The sequence below is a fragment of the Danio aesculapii genome, chromosome 19, assembly GCF_903798145.1.
Source record: "Danio aesculapii chromosome 19, fDanAes4.1, whole genome shotgun sequence".
NCBI classification, from domain to species: Eukaryota; Metazoa; Chordata; class Actinopteri; order Cypriniformes; family Danionidae; genus Danio; species Danio aesculapii.
The window spans coordinates 17897566-17910600 of record NC_079453.1 but is presented as its reverse complement, the minus strand read 5'-3'; the positions used below and the strand labels follow the sequence as shown (position 1 = coordinate 17910600).

At 36.8% G+C, this 13035-nt stretch overlaps 1 long non-coding RNA gene across 1 annotated transcript; it reads left to right on the top strand.

Annotated features, from left to right (window-relative positions):
- Positions 1-4183: 4183 nt before the first annotated feature.
- On the top strand, positions 4184-5458 carry LOC130246282 (uncharacterized). The gene is made up of 3 exons (XR_008839425.1): positions 4184-4238; positions 4701-4753; positions 5406-5458. It is a non-coding gene; the product is annotated as an uncharacterized LOC130246282 (long non-coding RNA).
- Positions 5459-13035: the final 7577 nt, after the last annotated feature.

The following is a 13035-nucleotide window of genomic DNA, read 5'->3' as shown; positions in this document are numbered from 1 at the left end:
ACTTCACTAGCCGGTGAAATGATGGCTATTGCTTGCTGGGTACACTACTGTTATGTTGGTGGCTCTTTTTGCCCCATTGACTTCCATTATAACAACATTTTTGATTGCAAAACCACGAGAGCAAATAATCATGAATTTTGATTGTTACTGGTTTTCTCTGTTGAAAAACTGTACAATTTGTCATTTTTCTTTTTGATGATCAGTAAGGCCCTTAACCCTTTAGACAAGCCTGTGCAAAAATGTTTCTGGCTTTTATATGGAGTTCTATAGCATAACACAACGCATTATAGTATATGTGCATAAATACACTCTCTATGTTAAGTATTTTCTGAGAGGTGAGGTGTTTATTTAGATTTTTTCAGGCATATCATGTGCACAAATATCTCTCTCACACACTATATTTAATTAAAAAAACAAAAAACTAAGCTGTTTTTGTACTGAAACTGATGATCAACAATAAAATTTACAAATCTTACCTCTTCCCAATAGGGAAAAACAGCAGCAATCAATAACGCATGATTATATGCTGTCACGGTTTTGTAATAAAAAAATATGATTATAATGGAAGTCAATGGGGCAAAAACAGCCACCAACATAACGGCAGAGTTGTAAATATGCTCAGAGTTTATTGTTGAGTTTTTGACATTTTTTAAAGCATTTTCACAATATGTGTCAAATTAAGATTTGTCAGCAAAAATCATCACATTTGCTGAAACACAGACAAAGTTGTGGCCAATTTAAGCCTCAAAATCACCACAGAGTGGATGAAAACATCCCCAACAGCATGAAGGGTTATGCTATTTTAGGTTTATAATATAAAAGCACACTAACAGAGTATTCATTTATTCATTTTCCTTCGGCTTAGTCCCTTTGTTCATCAGGGGTTGCCACAGCGGAATGAACCGCCAACTTATCCAGCATATGTTTTACACAGCGGATGCCCTTCCAGCCGCAACCCAGTACTGGGAAAACTAACAAAGTAATGTATTATAAAAATATTTTTAAAAAGAGTCTAAACCAACCTTATTTTGGTAGTAAAGATTTTCAGGGCTTTCCTTTAAGAATTTGGAAATACCAGAGATGATCGAGCTGTATTGGATTTTTTTTCCTCAATCTTTATGGGTACACACACAAAAATTTTCAAATATTGAGACAATGAAACACTCTTCAAAACACACTGCAAGTCAACATTATGATGGGATTAACATTGTGATCACATTAACAAGTGATCATTTTACAACTTTTGGTCCCACAGCGATCTTCAATTGTCCATCACCTTAAACAAATGATATGTTAGGGCTAGCCAGGGTGACAACCACCAAATATTTTTTATTCTGTATTTTTGAACTTGTAGCTTGCCTAACAAACATACAATGATTTTTATCAAATGATCACAAAAAATGTTTTATACTTTCTTCTGGTGTTTACATATCTGTACACAACCTATTTACAAGGTCCAGGCATTTGAACAAATATGTTTATTTAATATATTTTACCTAAAAAATATGATTATTTAAAAAAACAAAAAAAAAAAACAATACAAACCCATTACTAGAAAGCGGGGTGCACATGATACTTAGTCCAGCAGCAACTAAGTCCTGTAATTAATGGAGGGAAAGATAAAACCTTGAATGTCATTCAATTGAATTCATTTTTATTCCAATAACACTTTTTACAATGTAGGATGTGTCAAAGTAGCTTAACATACAGTAGATGACGTTCTAGTAAACTGAAACAGTTTCAGTTTAGTTCAGCACAGCTCCACTAGTTCCAAACCAAGCAATCCACACTTCACCAATTCATGAATAATTGCAATCATTTTTTATAAAAAACTGAAATGCACAAACACATTTTTATTTATTATAGTAATTACAAAAAGGAAAAGTTCAACTTGAGAGCAATTAAAATTTTACAGCAGCAGAGTCAGAGCAGAAACTGAATTGGGAAAAATCAAATGTGTCCAGAAGACAGACCAGTCAACAATATAAAGGGGGTTCATAGATCAGGTTACAAAGAATCTTGAAATCAGATACCATTATAATGTCATTTGTCTGTGATTTAAAAACAACAACAATAATATAAAAACACACTAACATGTTTGTAATGTACAGAGTAATATATTGTAAAAGACAATAAAGAATCTAAACCAACCTTAATTTGGCAGTAAAGATGTTCAGGGCTCTCTTAAGAATCTGGCAATACCAGAGATGAGCTGTACTGGATTTTTCTTTTCTTCCACAACCTTAATGGACACACACTAACACACACACACACACGCACACACACACGCACGCACGCACGCACACACAGAGAGAGAGAGAGTATGTAATTAACATCTGTTGGTTCAGTGCTTGTTTGAGTTTCTTTCCTCTGTTGAACAAAATATTAATCAATGCATAATGTCATTATCTGTGGTTTTAAAACAATAACATGAAACATTAACACATGTAAAGGTTAGATAAAAGACACTAATGTTAACGAGTTTAAACCAAACTCTGCTGGCGGTAAAGATGTTCAGGGCTCTCCTTTAAGTATAAGAGATGAGCTGTACTGGATTTTTTTTACAATCTTTATGGTCAGACAAAAAAATCGTTGGCAAATATTCAGACAACACACTTCACAGACACTGCAAGTAACATAAACATTATGATGGATTAACAATCTCTTCACAAATATCAACTAAACCAGAATCAAAATCATCATGCTAGGACATGCAGCAACAGCAGCCACGAGGAGTCAAACAAACGATTAATTCAATTCAGTTCAGTTCACCTTTATTTGTATAGCGCTTTTACAATGTGGATTGTGTCAAAGCAGCTTCACATAGAAGATCATAGTACATTGAAACAGTGTCAGTTCAGTTTTCAGTGTTTAAGTTCAGTTTAGTTTAGCTCAGTTCAGTGTGGTTTAATAATCACTACTGAGAGTTCAAACACTGAAGAGCAAATTCATCGATGCGCAGCTCTACAGATCCAGAACCATGCAAGCCAGTGGCGACAGAGGCGAGGAAAAACTTCACCAATTGGCGAAGGTGAAGATTTAAAAAACCTTGAGAGAAACCAGGCTCAGTTGGGCACGACCATTTCTCCTATGGCCAAACGTCTTGTGCAGAGTTGCAGTCTAGGCGCCGGAGGCTGGAGAATGCTGGACCTCAGTGAAGACTCGTCTGTCCCTGGAGCGTCACAGGAATCAGTCTCATGCTCTCCACTCCTCCACAACCACCACAGCAGCTGCTAAGGATACGGCCTGGTCCAGGATTACAGAAACCTTGGGATAATCTCTTGTCGCTGGTCTTGGATTGAATCAGTGGCGCTGCATAGTCTGAGTGGAAATAGAGAATAAAGATAATAATTAGCGTAGCTGATGTTCATAGTGTATATAAACGAGATGCAAAAACCTTAGTGGGGCACATTCATGAATCATACCGCTAAGTGATGCACTGAGTGTATGTTTTGCTAATAAGATAGGTCTTTAATCTACACTCTAAATATCGTTGGGTTTTCCAATGGTTGAGTTAAAAATATTTGGTGCATTGTTGGGTTATTTTAAACTTTTATTGGGTTATTTATTTAATAACTCAACCAGTTGGGTTACAATTTTTGAATTCAACAGTCACCTGATTGAACTGACACAGAACCGCTGCATTAATATGCGTCCGTGATGTTGCTCTTGCATTATAAAGTTTAAGCAAGCTCTATATTGTTATTTTTTTAATCAAATTGCCTCTCCGTGTCATGTTTTTTAATATCTGTCTCACCTGGACTCTTAATTATTGATAATACAAGCGTGCATGCTTCATAGCCGATCTACATGCGGATAAAAACGCTTTCTCTACCTTCGTGTTCATCTTTACAGTTGTTTTGTTGCAATGAGACACGTATTTGAGATATTCCGCCGTCATTCTCGTCTTTAGGACCCAGCAGAGACATCAAACCGGAGTCGCGTCCAGTCTTGTTGAAGGTATGTTATGTTGTCTTAAAAACACTGTCCTTTCGCTAGGAAACTATATTGTAACAACTAAATACTAATATAGACACATTTATGTGGTACATTTTGTAAAGGAAGTTGCTGGTTTTCCCAAGAAGTACGGAATCTGAGCATTATATTATTATTGGTTATTATTCGCCGCTAGAGGGCGCTGAATGGATCGCAACGTGAGAAAGTTATCCTGGAAAAGAGCAGAGCAGAAGCTTGCTACATCATCTTTTATCAGAAGAGGATTCATTATCCATTTCAAGGTACTTGATTATTAAGTTAAATGTTATTATTACTGTTTGTGTGTACTATATTGAAGGCCCTGAAAATTGCATTTTCCCCTCATCTTATACTAAACTACAGGGATGAAACCACAACCCTGATAATGTTAGATGCTAATATAAATTTTTAATCGGTTATATATGTCATACAACAATTAAATATAAGCCTAAAAAAATTACACATATATATATATATATATATATATATATATATATATATATATATATATATATAAGAATTGTGACATCTGCTAGCTTTGTATAATAATAGTATATACTAATAAACAATAATACAAAGAAAGCCCTTAAACATACATGTCCTTGCCCAGTTTTCAATTCAGGTGAGATTTAAGTGATGCTGTGACCACTCAACTGATAAATGTTGTCTGTCAGCTCATGTTAATTTGTGGTTTATTTTATTTTTTGTTTGTTTGTTCATTGTAGGTTGCTCTGGACAGAGCGAGCTTTAATCCTCCTTGATAATCTTGTTGAGAAAGGTGAGAAAACAACAGCTCTGTATTTTGTAATATGTACATGATGTAATAATGCACAGATACACACATTTAAGCAGTATCATATACTGTAAAGGTGTCTTTACATCACCATATGTCTTAAAATCAAATTATACATTTGTAATTCTTCTGTAAATGCATTTATACTTCTCCACACCGGTAGTGTGTAAAGACACAAATGTCTCTTTCAAAAGTGTTTCTGTGCCTTATTTGAGTGTGAATTTGGTATTAGACTCTGTATCAGGCATGAGGCCACAGGTAAGTACAGATGACTGATATAGAGTCTTAGCACAGTTCAGAAATTTTAGAACTCCACTCCTGGAACATTTGACTAAATAAATTGAGATATTATAGACATTAACCTATTTATGTTAGTTATTGCATTATGACAATTTACTGACAGGTTCTAGTTATTTCAGTAGAAATCTGTGATCAAGAGTTTGACTCTTTTGCAAGTTTCTGAGCATGCTAATTAAGCACACTGATGAACATCAGTGCACAATTGACCATGTAAAATGGACCTTATTTGCCCACCAAATTTGCAAATGGGATGCACCTTAACGACTCACATAAAAGACTAATCCTGCAGCTAAAAGTGCGCATTTTCATAGTTTTTTTTTCTCTTTATCGGTTTAAGGTACCCCTGGAGATGACCACTTCCAGTTATCTTTTCTCCATTGCTAAACTGGGTAAATACATGATTTTTGTTGTTATTTGGTCCGGCATACATGTGCAAATTTAAAATTTCTGTTTTAAGGTTGGAGCGAAAATCATTTGGTATATGGAGGAGTAGGTAACTAAAATATTCTTGGTGTGAAATTCCATAGCATTTTTTCCTCTGTTGAAGTCAGTGGGGACTATCAAGTTTTTGATTTGCTTTGTCCTTTAAGTTATCATTTGTGGTCAGCAGGAAAAAAATTAATAAATCAAAAAATTGAGGGTGAGTAAATGGCAAATACACCCAAAAATTGGTGAAACACCCATACACTCATTCAGCAGCAGAGGCGAATCCATCATGACAAAATCATGATCATGACATCATGATGGTGTATAGGGAGGGTTGTTTTATTTTGGCTTTGTTTGTTATGTGGGTGGTTTATTATGAGTGTGGGTTAGTTTCTTTCTTTAGTAGTAAAGAGTGTGTTTTTGTTTTGAGGGTTTTGTTTGCATTGAAGTGTTTTTTTCTTTTTTCTTGATCTTTCCCAAATGTTGGTATATCCTGTGTAATATTGAGTGTGATTAAGTAGTGGCCACTGACAACTACTACACAAGCAGAATTGTATTGTTTTGTGATTCATTGTAAGGGATTACATGTCTTATATGATTACATTTTACATTTTTTTTAGTGTCTAATAAAAGAAGATTGTTTGTACAACTCTCCGCTTGATATTTCCATTTGTTTGGAGAAAACCTGAAGTTGTGGGATTAAAGTCAACCTGTAGTTTATTATATTTAGTTACAGGCTCTGGTCAAATGTTGTATTCATATTTTTTATTATCTCCAAAATAAATAAAAAAAAGAAACTCAGCCGCTGGCGGCATCAGCAGAGCTGTGAAGCGAGCGCTCTTTTGCCCGGTCTCTCACACACATACAGGCATCTAATGCGTACGTATCATGCACAAACACACCTTTTAAACTTGACAAAAACTCTCGACAACCTTTACTGGCTGCTGTGTATTTAATATAGTGTAATGATTATTATGCGTAACTGAAACATCTGGGAGGAAGCAGCAAAGAATGTCACTTATAAAGTAAAACTATTATTTTATGCAGCAGCCTTACATTTAAAAGGGAAACATAAACGGCGATTATAAGCAAAAAGACCTCTAGCCTATAAGGTGTTTTATGGAATAGCCTATCTTAAACTGACCAGCTATGTTTTCTTTCCCTTATTTATTTATTTGTTTGGCGCATGTACTCATGTGCGATCGGAAAACTTGTAAAATGACGGCATGCCATCTTTACTAGATTTGGGCAAAGTCCGCCTCTCCTTTCACTTCGTCCCGAAGCCCCAGCTGGCCTTCTTTGGCCCAAGGTATTCGAGGCCAGAAAAAGGCCAGCCGCTGGCCAGGAAGAAGCCCCGTTTGGCCCAATCAGGCCCCGGAAATGACCGTGGAAACGCGACTGGCCTTGGCTCGCCCTGGATCGCTCACTTTAGGCACGATAGTAGAAATGCGGCTAGTGAGAAAGAGGCCTTTAGTGGGGTAGAAAATGTACTTATTTTGCTCACCTGGCTTTGAAGGGAGCAATTTCTCTTCAACTTTTTTATCTTTCGACCCGGTTGTGCGCATTGCTCAGATGACACGTCAAACAGACACGGTGCTCCTGCCAAATTTCCAGTAGTTTATCTTGGGTCCAAATAAACTGGAAAGGAGTGCTTATAACTTCTCCCCCAGCCTCCCATTGGCCTGCAGATACCCAGTAGTGAATGCTGCTCTCTCATTGGCTGTAGGTGATCGCTGATGTTATTTTCAGTTAGAACACATTCACACGGCATGATTTGAATCGCTGACAGCTCCAGATATTTAGCATGCCAAATATCTCACGTTCATCTGCGATTCATCGGCAATTCTCTCAGATCACGTCTTTGATAGTTTACATTGTGTGATTGTCACTCGCGTGAACAAGCACCGATTTGCCTGTGATTTCAGGCATTTGTCGGCAATTTCTCAAAACCTGTTGCCGAGTCAAAATCGGGGCTAAAATCATGCAGTCTGAACTCGGCATAAGAGTAAATCGTTGGTTATTTTCACTAATGCAGTTTCTGTACTGTGATGAGGCCTGAAACCTGACTTGAGCACTTTAAAAACATTGTTCGTCTGCAGAAAGGAGAACAATTGGGCAGAAAAAACTTTTTATAGTATTTTAGACATAAATGGAAGATTTGAAATAGGCCTATAATTAGCTAGGTTGTTGGGGTCTAGTTGTGGTTTCTTAATAATAGGTTTAAAAACAGCTAGCTTGTAAGGATTTGGAACATGGCCTAAAGATAGAGTTGATAACGTTAAGAAGAGGTTCTCCTATAACAGGTAGCAAATCTTTTAGTAATTTTGTTGGAATTGGATCCAACATACACGTAGCTGGTTTAGAGCTATTTATAATTTTATCTAGCTCTTCCTGTTCTATGATTTTGAAGCACTGTAGGTTGTTTTGATTCAGTTGAATTTTTACTGGATCTGAAGTATAAGGTGGTGCAGAAAGTTTAACATCTTCTATTTTCTTTCTAAAGCCTTCTATTTTATCAGTGAAAAAATCATCATTACCAATTTGCGATGGGACATTTTGTTCCAAATATGACAGATTATTTGTTAATTTAGCAATGGTGCTAAATAAAAATCTAGGATTGTTATGATTATTTTCTATCAGTTTCTATCAGTTTCCGGAGGTGCTCAGCCCTGGCAGATCTTAGAGTTCGCCTATAGCTGGACATACTGTCTTTGTACGCAATTCTAAAGACCTCTAAATTAATTTTTGTTTAAATTTGGTTGCTGTTTTGAGAGCGCGAGTATGACCATTAAACTATGGTATAGTTTTATTCTCTCTATAATACGAGGAACTGACACAGTCTCTATGGGGTTAGCCAGACATGTATTACTGTGATTTAAGTGGGACGAACAAGAGTCTATATTGCTAAAATGTGAATTTTGTGAATTTTCACTTAGTCAGACAGAACAAAGCCTCCTGGAGATGTTATCTGACAGGTGTCCAGCTCCAGCTCGACAGGGATGCAGCCTGTCAGCACGGAAAAGCCTAGGACACTCCCAGAAAAGATTCCAGTTATAAGCAAAGAGCAATTTCTGTTCTTTACACCATGTTAACTGCCATTCATTCAGAGCAAAAAGTCTACTGAACCTTTCATTTCCTCTGCAATAGGTAGGAAGCAGTCCAGAAACAATGATCTGCGTGGCGAGCTAGGTGCGTCGAACCGTCTCGATCAGGCTCCTGAAGTCCCTCTTCAGGATCTTGTCTGCCGCAGCTGGTGTCGTTCATCCCCACGTGGAGGACAACAGCTCCGATGCTCTCACCAGCGCTCAGGATAGTAGGTACCTGGGCAGAAATATTCTTAACGCGAGCACCAGGGAAGCAATGAGTGCATACGTTGTTACTTATGGTGGAAGCAGCGCGGACGTGGTAAACGATGGAGTCACCCATGATAGCCACATCGTGACCCGTCTCGCGGAGAGGGGCGAAGCGGTTCTCCGTGGAGATCTCGAACAAGGGAGGAGGATACGTTCTGCCTGGGGACCTGGTAAGCACCTTAAGCCTAGTTCACACTACAGGATTTTAAGCCTGATTTGAGCCCGATTTGGAAGTTAACGAGCTCGCAGACAGATCGGGCTGTGATCGGGAAGAAATGCTGCGGGTGCTCGGCGATCACCAGTCTTTATGTGTGAACTACTGAACAACGCGCCAAAGAGGCTCGCTGAAGCGTCGCCGACACCTCGCAGACGCAAATCCAATATCTAGCATGCTGAATATTCGAGAGCAGTCGGCCGACTCGACCCCACATGCGGTCAGATGTAGTGACGAGCTGCAGCCAATGAGAGCATATCAGCTTGAGCTGAATGGCCATGTTCTCAGGAGATCAACTGAAACGTCTGTGATTGGCCAGAATGGGCATCGATGCACTCGCTTCATTCTGCGTTAACACAGACACGAGAGTAGGCTATATTAACAGGGGAACTAGCATTCTGTAACTATTAGAATTACCATACTGGTCATTTAGACTGTTCTCATATAAAACGTCATATTGTCATCATATTTACATTCAAAGCTTCTATTGAGATATTAAAATTAAGCTCTGAATCTCTGTCATCATATTTGATGACACCATTACCCTGAAAAATATTATCTTTTTTTGGTAATACAGCCTATAAATATGTAGTTAAGAAACTACAAGACGCAAAGCTCTGGGCCTCGCTTTCATTTTCATTTTCAAACAGGAGCTATTTACCTGCACAGAATATGATGTTTTGAAAGATATATTTGAAGTAAATTTATGTTTTTGCAATCAGAGAGTTTTGTTTATGCTAGCAGGAAGTTGCTAGGCAAAAAAATGCAAGCATATTTAAAGTCACAGCGAAAAGAAGCAGATATGCATGCAGTCATTTTGACCAACATGGTAATTAAAGGTAGAAATGCTCAGTTCTTTACTGTTTTGTAATTAAAAAAAAAATAACAATGTTAGAAAGAAATACACAGATATTCAGAAAACGTCAGGGTGTTATAGATATATTAGTTTTATTTCAAAGAGTTATTAAATTACAAAAATTAAAGATTCTCTGTGTATCAATCCACTCGAACCTTGCAGATGAGTGATTGACGATGTTTTTAAATGCTCCATTAAAAGCTTGAAACACTGTCAGTGATGTCATCAGCACACAAGCAGTGCTCAGCTTTTTCTGATGAGTCCTCCCTCAACATTTCATTGGCTGTGGTTTGGTAGCTTGACTGAGCAGTTGGGGAACTAGTTGTTGTCAGATCTTGTAGTGGGTGACTCCACTCTTGTGGATCATTTACGTAGTGTCGCGTAGTGTGAAAACCACAGAGATCAAAAGACACAAAATCAAGTCATGTAGTGTGAACAGCACAGCAATCTGCCGATGTTTAAAATTCTGTAGTGTGAACTAGGCATTATGCGGCTGCACCCAGAGGCTGTGGTGACCGACGATTAACACAGTAGGCTACATAGTAAAACATGTTGTGGGTCTATAAAATATAGAAAATAACTAAAACTTTTTCACCACAGAAGCTCGAGGTGTATCCTTCTCTGACGGCTGACTACAGTGAGGGGTGTGTACAAAAAATGGTGTTCGCTCTCGTGCTCTCGTGTCTCTCGATTCTTGCTCCCACAATGCAGCGAGTAACAGAAAATATGGGTTAAATAAAATTGAACTGCTGTCATTTTTTCTGTATTTTTACGGTAGTTTTTTTTACAGTGCAAAATGTAGAAATTTAATTTTTTTATTTACTTAAGAACAATCGAATAGTGCAAGAAAAAAATATAGTGCAAGAACAAAACAAAAAAAATGAACAGAAAAAAATAAAAAAAATTTGTTATACAATTCCTTCTTTTCCAGTATATTCATAGAAGAAAGAATTTACAATGTAAATGTTTCCGGAAAACGTGTAGACATTATAGCATTCCATCTCCTCTCACTAATTTGAAATAGTTAAATTCCATAACATGCCAATTACATGTGATACTAATTTCAAGTGTTCGCACAACGCACATACATGTTTTTTGTTTGTTTGTTAGTTTTTTTTAATTAGTTCTTAGTTATTTCCTTGATGATAGAAAATATGAGCTAGGCATAATGTATGACAGTTGCCAAAGTGAGATATGAGATTTAAATGAGACATATCTTGTTTGTACATTTAGGGCTTATATGTGGATATAAAAAAGCAATACAGGAGACCTTGGCCTGTATATGCACATATATGCACCTCAATGTTGCATTGAAATCGGTCTTTGTCAGGTGACATCACCCTCGTAAACACAGAATTGCATTATGGCACATTTGTGTTGTATCCGAGTTAACGTGAGCTGTTGTATGTTTAGCGTCTTTCGCAGAGTAAATACAGTGTTACGTTCTTTTATCACAACGACAGATATATTAAATTTCCCACACAGAAAAAAGGGTATTGACAGACTGTAGCGGTGCATCGGGTGCCCTGGCCTGCTGTATTGAGACGCAAAATATATTTTTTGCTGGCATATCTCCGTTTATGCTCTCGATATTTTCACAAAGGTAAGTACGTAAGAACATTTAAGTAACTTTACAATTGTCATTGAGCTTCTAATACTTATTTTAATTCAATGTAACACTTTAGTTCTGGGGGTAGAACTGCATTTAAATCTTAGTGAATCAACATAGTGCATATGGATTTAAGATTGTGAAGTAATTGATTGTTAAAATATTGTAAAATACTTTTTAAATCTTAGTTACAACTTACATTTGCTGATTTTCTCACCCCCTGTCAAAAAGTACATTTTCGACTGTCCTTTTTCTAAAACAAATATAGATTTTTGTTGAAAACATTACATGAAATATTTTAAACCTTTAGACTGTAGCTTCATAAAACTGCAGTTTAAAAATAATAAATATATTGGATGACAAAGGGATGAGTAAATTATCAGTAAATGTTCTTTCTGGGAGTTAATGTTTTAAAAGTTCAAATTTCAATTTAGGTTTCTTATGCTCCAACTGTCATATTTCTATAAGCATGTAGCATTATAGTACACTTATTTTTACTTATTCTTTCTATGTGTAATTTTTTTGCTGTATATACATTTCTAAGTTTGTCATTGCCAGCCAACCTGCATATGAGATGATGGAGACTGACCCAGACTGAGCACCATCTCTATATCTGGGCCACACAGATACTACAGACAGACACCGCACACTCTGCAAGAAAAACTAAGAGGAGGGAAAGAAAACCAAAACTGCAGTCAGCTAAAGATGTGGACGAACAACATGCAGAGAAGGAGACACGTGAGGTTGAAGATGGTGAGAGACACTGATGAGGAGATACACACAGGATGTCTGGTGGATTTTGTGACAAGAATGATGCTCAAGTACCAAACAGTAAAAAAACACAAAATCTTAATAACAAGCACTAACCCATCAACATGATACTGCCTTGTGAAGGTGAAGATGTCACATTACAGCATAGGATTGTCTGATGTGCTCAACAAACCAATGTCCAACTGTATTTTAGAAGAGTTGTAGTTGTCAATAAGAGTTAAAAGCTCAGGTGTATAAATGCATTATGTGCTTAATTGATACAGTCTTTGCAAATTCCTTCCCATTTTTGTAGCTTTGTTTCTTTCACTGTGTGTATGAGTGTGTTTTGCTGATGTTTCATCCTGTCTCATGTAAACAATATGATGCATTACTCCAGAAATGAATTTTCCCTCAGTGCCTGAATAAAAATATAATTTGTATAAATGTAAATAAATGGAGGATGACTTAAAAATTGTGCTTAACTCATTTATTGTTCTTCACAATAACAAAACATCAAAACCAAACACAAGGTAAGCAGTTATTACTTGAACTGAATAACCCTTTAAAGAACTGAGACGAGTGCTTTTGCTCAAAGTTAAACATTAGATCAATCAGTAGTTTGAACTGAATAGATATTTCACCCATAAATTTAATGTGCCTTACTATTTATATGCCATCAAGTGGTTCTAAACCTTTATGAGGTTATTTTTTTTTCTTTACACTAATAAAGATATGACGAAGGCTGAAAATCTGTAACCA